At 50.0% G+C, this 10,619-nt stretch overlaps 1 pseudogene; it reads left to right on the top strand.

The window, feature by feature from the left end:
- Window positions 1-4,635: 4,635 nt before the first annotated feature.
- Window positions 4,636-5,512, top strand: LOC144273610 (olfactory receptor 10S1-like; annotated as a pseudogene).
- Window positions 5,513-10,619: the final 5,107 nt, after the last annotated feature.

The following is a 10,619-nucleotide window of genomic DNA, read 5'->3' as shown; positions in this document are numbered from 1 at the left end:
GGCAGGAAAGTGTCAGGGCTTGAGCCATGATTATCCTGCCTTCAGCAGGAGCTGCCTGAGAACTGGACAGGAGAGAGGGTCCTGGAGACAGAAGTCAGGACTCCCCTGTTCTGCCTCTCTTCTGTGGGGGAGTTGGGGTCAGTGGCTTGGAGTAGGAACAGATGGATTTTTTATATCTGCCCCTGACTCTGGGACAGGTGCAGGTTACTGTGCTTAGAGCAGGAGGGCTAGGAGTCAGGAATCTTGGGGTCTGTCCCCAGTGTGAAGACGGGAGTGGGGCCTAGTGATTAAAGCCCGGACTCCTGGGTTCTTCTTCTACCTCTGGGAACATTTGTTCCAATTGTTGAACACTTAGAGAAGGGACTGGGGGGTGGGTGGGGGACTCCTGGGTTGTAGTCAATGCTGTGAGAAGGTAGTGGGGGTTAGCAGGTTAGATTGGGGAGAGAAGGGGCTGGGAATCCAGACTCCTGGATTCTATCCCTAGAGCCGGGAGGGGAGTGGGCTCTAAGGGTAACAGTGGGGGTGGGAGGGGACTGGAAGGTCCAGACACCTAACAGAAGGACAGGGGGGTATGAACCTCTCAAACAGGCAATCGAATCCACTGGTTGCATACAATGTCATTGTGCAAAAATATAGACTAGGTAAGGTCTTGTATGAAAGCTTGTAATGTTCTGAACTTGATGGCCAGGTATGAATACAGACTGGTTATGAATCTCTGTCTTAAATTATATGCTCATGACCGGTACTACAAATTCCAGTACACCTCAGAGTGGGGAGGAGGGTTCTCCCAAGCCTGTAGTTTACACAAAACTATCCATCCCTTGTCCAGCCAGGAAAAGACAATGGTGGCCCATTAGAGTTAACGGGGAAACACTGAAACAGCTTGAAACTGAAAAGAAAACCCCAGACTTGGAAAAGTAAGAGAGGAGGGAATCCCCATCCCCCAGAGAAGGGGGTTGATGTGAAGGACATGTCTTCTAGCTAGAAACTGTGGGCCGGCACCCCAGAGCTCTTTACCCCTTTTAAGATTCCCTCTAAGTGACTATGCGCAAAAGACACGTCCAGTCACACAACTAATAGGGCATTTCACAACAGAGAACAGTCTCTTTGCTCTGTCTCTGTCTCTCTCACACACATACACACGCTCTCTCTATAGAAACCGCCAGTAACTTGCTGTCCAGGCAGAAGATGACATAAAATGAAGGCTTCTGGAATTTTTGTGAAATGCCATAGAGTTTACGTCCAGACGGGACCATCGGCACAGCCAGTCGGACCGTCTGTATCTCACAGGCCTCCACCACCACCCAGCATCCTCCCACTAAGCCCAACACATGAAATTAGACCCAGGCGTTACAGTCCTCAGCAAACAAAACTATTCTGGGTCACAGGCAGAGAACAGGAGGGACCGCGGTGCACCATCACCTGAGGGCCCTGAACTTGCAGGGAATTGATTTAGTGAGACATATGCAGATGATCCTGGCAAGTGACTGCCCCCGTGCCCCCCACCCTCACTGCAAAGGAAAGCAAGAAAACCCCACAGTCACTGTCAGTCTGACCTGGGGGAAAATTCCTTCCCAGCCCTACAGATGGTAAATGTGGCAGGAATTATTTATCTGGGGGTATTCTCATGGCCAAATGCTCATCTGGTCTAATTTAGTGGTGCTGTGATGACTTCAGTGGCGCTGTGGCTGATTTACACTGGATGGGGCTCTGACCATATTGACTCCAATGAAGTATGGTGGTTTTACACTAGCTGGGGTTGCCCACTGCTACTTTAGCAATGGGCTTCCCCAGCCATAGCTTGGCTGATGCCCCTCAGACCCAACCCACAGCCGCTCTGCAATCTCAGTGCTGGGATTCTCCCCACAGTGCCTGGCCTGTCTGAGTGATCCCCTGCTGGTTTTACGTGACTAGATCATGCTTGACACAGACTTGTCCCAGGAAAGCTCCTGGGATGTTGGAAGCTGCCAGAGGCATCTTAAAATGATCTCCATGTAGCTAGCAACAATCCAGCCCTGGATAGCGAATGTCAGACACTGAGCGAAGAATTCCAATGGGATGCCTGCCCTCCCCTGCTGACAGGGCCTGGGAACAGGAGACTGGGGGCGAGGCTTAGCCTGTGTTTGCTTCAGACAATTGCTCCCCAGACTCCTGGGAGCTAATGGTCTCAAAGGTGAAAGTATCATTCAAATACTTGGCTGAGTCAGGCACTTTGCCACAGCGGAGACAATGAAGCGGCTGTTCCTCATCCCTGTACTGTGAGAGAGGTGAGTGCATCTCAGCTGGAGAGTGTGCTTTTGTTTAGGGACAGAGGGACTGCCAGACTAGGTGAACCCAAGGTCCACCCAGTCCAGGCTCTGCTCTCAGACAGCTGCTTCATAGGTTGGTACGAGAGACACCCTACAGAGGGCAGCTAAGAGTTCACCTACCATTAGTGGGTCATTTCTCCCTAACCTCCTCAGTTTGGGGTCAGCTCATTCCCTGATCAGGAGGGGTTCTCAGCCTTCCTGCTTTATGCAATCCTCCCTGATTTCCTGCTGCCTGGCACCTGTGCAGGAGCTTTGGGAGCTGACTTTCCTGCATGGGCAGGCGTTGGAATCTGAGTGGAAATTGTGCAATAGAATCATAGAATCATAGAATATCAGGGTTGGAAGGGACCCCAGAAGGTCATCTAGTCCAACCCCCTGCTCGAAGCAGGACCAATTCCCAGTTAAATCATCCCAGCCAGGGCTTTGTCAAGCCTGACCTTAAAAACCTCTAAGGAAGGAGATTCTACCACCTCCCTAGGTAACGCATTCCAGTGTTTCACCACCCTCATAGTGAAAAAGTTTTTCCTAATATCCAATCTAAACCTCCCCCACTGCAACTTGAGACCATTACTCCTCGTTCTGTCATCTGCTACCATTGAGAACAGTCTAGAGCCATCCTCTTTGGAACCCCCTTTCAGGTAGTTGAAAGCAGCTATCAAATCCCCCCTCATTCTTCTCTTCTGCAGACTAAACAGTCCCAGCTCCCTCAGCCTCTCCTCATAAGTCATGTGTTCTAGACCCTTAATCATTTTTGTTGCCCTTCGCTGGACTCTCTCCAATTTATCCACATCCTTCTTGTAGTGTGGGGCCCAAAACTGGACACAGTACTCCAGATGAGAGTGCAATCCACACCATCCTCCGGATCATTTATGAAGATATTGAACAAAACCAGCCCCAGGACCGACCCCTGGGGCACTCCACTTGACTCCGGCTGCCAACTAGACATGGAGCCATTGATCACTACCCGTTGAGCCCGACAATCTAGCCAGCTTTCTACCCACCTTATAGTGCATTCATCCAGCCCATACTTCCTTAACTTGCTGACAAGAATACTGTGGGAGACCGTGTCAAAAGCTTTGCTAAAGTCAAGAAACAATACATCCACTGCTTTCCCTTCATCCACAGAACCAGTAATCTCATAATAAAAGGCGATTAGATTAGTCAGGCATGACCTTCCCTTGGTGAATCCATGCTGGCTGTTCCTGATCACTTTCCTCTCATGCAAGTGCTTCAGGATTGATTCTTTGAGGACCTGCTCCATGATTTTTCCAGGGACTGAGGTGAGGCTGATTGGCCTGTAGTTCCCAGGATCCTCCTTCTTCCCTTTTTTAAAGATTGGCACTACATTAGCCTTTTTCCAGTCATCCGGGACTTCCCCCGTTCGCCACGAGTTTTCAAAGATAATGGCCAATGGCTCTGCAATCACAGCCGCCAATTCCTTCAGCACTCTTGGATGCAACTCGTCCGGCCCCATGGACTTGTGCACGTCCAGCTTTTCTAAATAGTCCCTAACCACCTCTATCTCCACAGAGGGCTGGCCATCTCTTCCCCATTTTGTGATGCCCAGCGCAGCAGTCTGGGAGCTGACCTTGTTAGTGAAGACAGAGGCAAAAAAAGCATTGAGTACATTAGCTTTTTCCACATCCTCTGTCACTAGGTTGCCTCCCTCATTCAGTAAGGGGCCCACACTTTCCTTGGCTTTCTTCTTGTTGCCAACATACCTGAAGAAACCCTTCTTGTTACTCTTGACATCTCTTGCTAGCTGCAGCTCCAGGTGCGATTTGGCCCTCCTGATATCATTCCTACATGCCTGAGCAATATTTTTATACTCTTCCCTGGTCAATAGACACAGGGGCCAACAGGGTCAGCTTCCAGAATCTCTCAGTGGTTTGTAACACTCGGCATCTCTGCACCATGCCTCCCCTGAATTCAGAAGGCTGGGGATGGGTGACAAGAGAAGAACCAAGATCGATAGATAGCTAGATAGATAATGTGCAAGAGACAGCAAGATGGGCTTGCTTGGGGTGGATAGATAGATAGATAGGTAGGTAGATAGATAGATAGATAGATAGATGGGGTGGATGGGTTCAGCTCTCCTGCCCTCACACAGGTTTCCTGTTTGTCTTTGAGCTTTTCTGTGCCTCCAATCACCGGCTGTAAAAACGGGGATGCTAATTCCCTCCCTCTGGGGGGTGTTGTGAGGATAAACACATTTAAAAATCTGAGGTGCTGAGATGCAACAGTCATGGGGTCTAGATAGATACCAGAGGGCATGAATAATTCACTTTGCTCTAGCGATTGTTGCTCTGCACAGTGGGGGAAGCCAATGGAGCCAGGAAATGAAACGCTGGTGACAGACTTCGTCCTGGAGGGACTCGCGAACACCAGGGAGCTTCCCTCTCTCTTCTTCCTCCTCCTCTACCTGCTCACCCTGCTGGGCAACGCCCTCACCCTGTTGACTGTGCTCCTTGATTCCCAACTCCATGCCCTGCCCACATACGGCTTCCTCGGCCACCTCTCCTTCCTCGACGCCTGCCTCTCCTCCATCACCGTGCCCAAGATCCTGCCTGGCTTGGCAGGGTCCAGCAGCAGAACCGTCTCCTTCGGCGGCTGTGTGGTGCAGCTCTACGCCTTCCATTTCCTAGCCAGCACCGTGTGCTTCCTCTACACGGTGATGGCTTATGACCGCTTCCTGGCCGTCTGCCACCCTCTGCACTACACCGTGGTCATGAGCAGAAGGGCCTGTGTGGGGCTGGCAGCCGGCACCTGGCTCACCGGCTCGCTCCATGCTGCGATCCAGGCCGCCCTGACCTTCTGCCTGCCTTACTGTGGCCCCAACCGGGTGGAATACTTCATCTGCGACATCCCCGCCACGCTGAAGCTGGCCTGCGCTGACATGGCCACCAACCGTGCCGTCATTCTGGCCAACTTCGGGGCGGTGGCAGCTGTCTGCTTCCTGCTGATCTGCGTTTCCTAGGCCTGCATAGTGTCCGCCATCCTGAAGATCCGCACGGCCCAGGGGAGGCTGCGGGCGTTCTCCACCTGCAGCGCCCACCTCAGCCTGGTGCTGCTGGTCTATGTACGTGCGCCCCTCTTCGAGTCACGCATCCGAAGGGGCAGTAGCTGTATTCTACACTGCAGTCACCCCTCTGCTGAACCCCTTCATATACACTCTGAGGAACAAGGAGATGAAAAAGGCCTGAAGAAACTGGCTTGTGGACAAACACTTTCTCCGTATGCATAAGATAGAGCCAATCCTGGGACCTGCAACGAAACCTAAGGGCACAAGAAGCCTCCCATGGGTGCAGGATTCTCTTAGACCCCTGTGATACCCCAGCCAAATTTTCTACTCTGGCTGTCCACTCAGTTTCAGAGGGCCCTTGGTAGGCTGGCTTTTCCAGTGCTGTTTCCTGAGGCGAGCAGGAGCTCTCCAGTCAATGCCTAGATTATTATTTACACTCTGGGCTCAGTGGTGGCAGTTTTTCAAGGTGGAGGAGTCAATGAGGAGATTTCTCAGCCTCCTGAACTCTCCCAGCAGGGGACTCAGCCGAGTTTCCCTGTAACTACAGTGTAACCCGTGAGAATCTAATTACCTGGTACAATCACAACCCTGGGGCTGCCCCTCCAGCTGTTTTCTGTGGCTATAACTCCCCGGAGAGAGCAGGCCAATTCAAACTGCTCATGGACCCAATCAGCCAGTCCACCCCACTGTGTCTCCCAGGCATGCAAATGGCCTAGTCCGGGGTCTAGCACTGTGCTGAAATTGACACAGCCACGCTCTCTGTTACTGCAGAATGAAGGGAGCCCAGTGCTGCCTCCTACCCTGCCAGGACATGGCAAATGGCCAGGACATGGTCAGTTAATTTTATTTTTCTACCTCCCTTGGGGGGTTGCGAGGCTAAATCCAGGACAGTTTCGCGAGTTGCTGAGACGTGAAGCTGCTGGGCTCATGTAACAGGCAATAAAGGCAGCGAGTGCCCCATCACTGGTGATGTTTCTCCGAGAAAGGGGAATGGAGTGGATGGGACACAATCACAGGGTTATGGGAGAAGGGAAGAACAGCATTGTCATAAATATAAAGGGGAAGGCTAACCACCTTTAAATCCCGGCCAGAGGAAAAACCCTTTCACCTGTAAAGGGTTAAGAAGCTAAAGATAACCTCGCTGGCACCTGACCAAAATGACCAATGAGGTGACAAGATACTTTCAAAGCTGGGGGGGGGGGGGAACAAAAGGTTCTCTCTGTCTGTCTGTGTGTTGCTTTTGCCAGGACCAGAGCAGGAATGCAGGTCAGAACTCCTGTAAAGGGTTAATAAGCAATCTAGTTAGAGATGCGTTAGATTCTGTTTTGTTTAAATGGCTGATAAAATAAGCTGTGCTGAATGGAATGTAGATTCCTGTTTTTGTGTCTTTTTGTAACTTAAGGTTTTGCCTAGAGGGATTCTCTATGTTTTGAATCTGATTACCCTGTAAGGTATTTACCATCCTGATTTTACAGAAGTGATTCTTTTACTTTTTCTTCAATTAAAATTCTTCTCTTAAGAACCTGATTGCTTTTTCCTTGTTCTTAAGATCCAAGGGTTTGGATCTGTGCTCACCTGTACAAATTGGTGAGGATTTTTATCAAGCCTTCCCCAGGAAAGGGGGTGTAGGGCTTGGGGGGATTTTGGGGGAAAAGACTTTTCCAAGTGGGCTCTTTCCTGGATATATTTTGTTAGATGCTTGGTGGTGGGAGCAATAAAGTCCAGGGAAAAAAAGTAAAATAGTTTGTACCTTGAGGAAGTTTTAACCTAAGCTGGTAAAAATAAGCTTAGGGTGGCTTTCATGCAGGTCCCCACATCTGTACCCTAGAGTTCAGAGTGGGGAAGGAACCTTGACAGGCATCAAGGCTTTTCTGCATGCAGTTTAAATGTAAAGAAATAAACCTGAGGATGTAACATCCATGTAGAGGCAGTGGGCTTTTCAGAGAGCTGCGATGCCTAACACCCACTGAATGTAGGAGAAGTTGGTGTCCAAATCCCTTCTGCTCCTTTGAAAATTCCAGCCTAAGTCATTAGACACACAAGACAAGTCCCTACCCACAACTGATACTATTACGCACAAGTTTCAGAGGGGTAGCTGTGTTCGTTTGTTTCAGCAAAAACAATGAGGAGTGTGGGTTCCAGCCCACGAAAGCTGATGCCCAAATGAATTTGTTTGTCTTTAAGGTGCCACAGGTCTCCTCGTTGTTACACAAGAGGCCAGCATCTTCCCCGCTCCAATTTGCCTCTCGCTCGCTCGCGCGCTCTCTCTCTCTCTCACACACACAGAGAACTGCCCTCTGTACACACCTGTGGCCACACACTGCAGTTAGAGGGTAGCCTTGGGGGTCTGGAATTTTTGGAAAGTGTGGCAAGAATTTTGTGGCATCAGTAGTAGTCTGGGCCAGATGCTCAGGCACCTTAAATCAGTGATATTGGGATGATTTCAGTGGCGATTTGGCTGATTTACACCATGTGGGGTTCTGGACCCATTCATTCCAATGAAGGTATGTCTGATTTACACAAGGTAGGATTCTGACCCACTGACTCCAACGGTGCTATGGCCAATTTACAGTAACTGAGTATTTGGCCCAATGGGCTCAAATTGTGTAATGCTGATTTACACCAACTGGGGATATGGCATATTGACTCCAATAGATCTACACGGATTTACATTAGCTGGGGATCTGGCCCATGGACTTTAATGGCATATGGACAATCTATACCAGCTGGGGATCTGGCCCATTTGATGTCAGCGTCGCTACACTGATTTACACCATTGGGGGATCTGGCCCAATTTTCCTTTCCCTTTAAATAGCCGCACACAGGGGCTCTGGCGTGAGTCTCTCTCTGTTCTGTTGGAGCCACTGGCTTAGCCGATATTCAGGGCCCTGCAGGGCAGTTTCCCTGAGGAAGTGAAATCTGGACCGGCTCAGAGCTCCCCCACCAAGGGGGCAATTCACAACTGAGCAGATCCTGGTGCTTTCCAGTCCCTTTGCACTGCCCTGGTGGCACAAAGGGGCCAGACTGCAGCAGGAAATCTGGCCCAATGTTTTCCTCTAACATTAGGATGCACTGTGGCCTCCGCCTTCTCCTTGCACCAAGTCTGCAGTTGGGTGCAGCCTCCCCACGGCCGCACCCTGTGCTATTCAGTGACCTCTTCCCTTGTCCCAGATTCCCCCTGGGAAGTGGGATTTTCATGCCCCCTCAGAGTCTTTGGCTGGGTCCATTTCTCCTGCAGTTAGCCAAGCCTGGCCAATGCGCCTCACTCCGGAGCCGCTGGCCCCTTTGCCATGGACTACTCCCAGCCATCCCTTCTGCCTCCCTCCCATGTTGTTACAGTTCTCCCTGCTAGTGCACCACAGATCTGTTACCCCGCCCACCCTCGCAGCCCTGTTCGTCTCCTGGGGGCTCGGTATCGACTTCCTGTTTGCTCAACAGCCATTGCTCCTCAGATCTAATCTGCAGTGCCCCTCTCCCCCCTCTCAGCCTGCCGCAACCCCTCAGTGCTGACCTGTTGCTCCCCTGTCACCTCAGCCTGAGGATCCCCCGTCCCCGCCACGCACACAGCACAACCAAAGCCTGGGCTCTTTCAGTGCCCCACTGATACTTTCCCCACCACCAGCACATGCTCAAAGCAGGCTGATCCCTCCATTGCTCCAGTGACATGGGTACCTTTGTGCAGGGAGCAGCAGTGTAATGCTCCAGAGGTGACGTCAGATGCCCAGGAGAACCCCCTTCCCCTGCTGGCAACACACCCGATAACAGGAGATCCAGGTGCCAGGCGTATCCTGTGTTTGCCATAGTCAAGGTGCTCCCAAGTGCTTAGCAAGCAATGGTCCCAAAGGGTTCAAGCACCCTTCAAATACTTGGGTGTCTCGGGAACGGTGCCACATTGAAGACAACAAGGAATCTGTTCTTCCTGGTGTTATAAGAGAGGTGAGTGGGTCTGAGGCAGAGACACTGCTTAGCTTTAGGGACAGAGAGAGTCAGACCTGATGGGACCCAAGGTTGCTCTAGTTTAATCTCCAGTCTCAGATCACATTTGGTCCCTGCTACTTCATTGGAAGGGGCAAGAAAGCCTGCAGTTAACCTGCCTATGGTAGAAGTTTCTCCCTAACCTCTCAGTTTGGGGTCAACTCACTCCCTGAAAAGTAGGGTTTGTCACCCACTCAGATTTCTGTCACCCTCCTTCTCACATCTCTGATTTCATCCTGTCTGTCTTGTGTCTGGTACCTGTTCATCTGCTCTGGCTAGTGGCATCACACACGGGTCAGCGCATGAGATGTGTGGCAGGGTCAGCTTCCATCATTGCTCAATTGTTTGTAATCCTTTGCAGATCTCTGCAGCTCCTCCCTGGAGCCAGCAGCATGGGGAAGGTTTGGTAAAAATCCTCACCAATTTGCATAGGTGACCACAGACCCAAACCCTTGGATCTTAAGAACAATGAAAAAGCATTCAGTTTCTGAAAAGAAGGATTTTAATAGAAGTAAAAAGTCAAAAAGAATCACCTCTGTAAAATCAGGATTACCTTACAGGGTAATTAGATAAATAGAGAATCCCTCTAGGCAAAACCTTAAGTTACACAAAGACATACAGACAGGAATATCCATTCTATTCAGCACAGCTTAATTTCTCAGCCATTTAAAGAAATCATAATCTAATGCATATCTAGCTAGATTACTTACTAAATTCTAAGACTCCATTCCTGTTCTGTCCCCGGCAAAAGCATCACCCAGACAGACAGAGACCCTTTGTTTTTCTCCCTCCTTCCAGCTTTTGAAAGTATCTTGTCTCCTCATTGGTCATTTTGGTCAGGTGCCAGTGAGGTTATCCTAGCTTCTTAACCCTTTGCAGGTGAAAGGATTTTTCCTCTGGCCAGGAGGGATTTTAAAGGTGTCTACCCTTCCCTTTATATTTATGACAATTTTGTACCAGTGTTTCATAATGTAATTAAAATAAAAGCAAAGCTAAAATTACCAAAGGATGCTTTAAAAGCAAAGGAAGCTTATAAAGAGAAATTGCCCCCTGGTGGGCTGTCCCAGAGGAGGTGAACTTGCACTCTGTGGTTTGTCCTTAAGCTAATATTGATGGTGGTTCAAATAAGTACAACATCTGTGGCCTTGAGTTTGTGTTGCTGGGTAAACTTGAAAAAGAGAGCCCAGAAAGAGAGGAAGATGATGCAGCTGAAACGACTGCTAATATAAAAGAGAAAGACAGAAGCAGGGACATGTAGCTGAGGCCTGGCCAGACATGAGTAATTAACACATGGAGGCAGGTCTCATTTCTTG

This window comes from Eretmochelys imbricata, chromosome 13, assembly GCF_965152235.1.
Source record: "Eretmochelys imbricata isolate rEreImb1 chromosome 13, rEreImb1.hap1, whole genome shotgun sequence".
In the NCBI taxonomy this organism is placed as follows: Eukaryota; Metazoa; Chordata; order Testudines; family Cheloniidae; genus Eretmochelys; species Eretmochelys imbricata.
The sequence above is the reverse complement of the archived record's forward strand: the minus strand, read 5'-3'. Positions and strand labels throughout refer to the sequence as shown.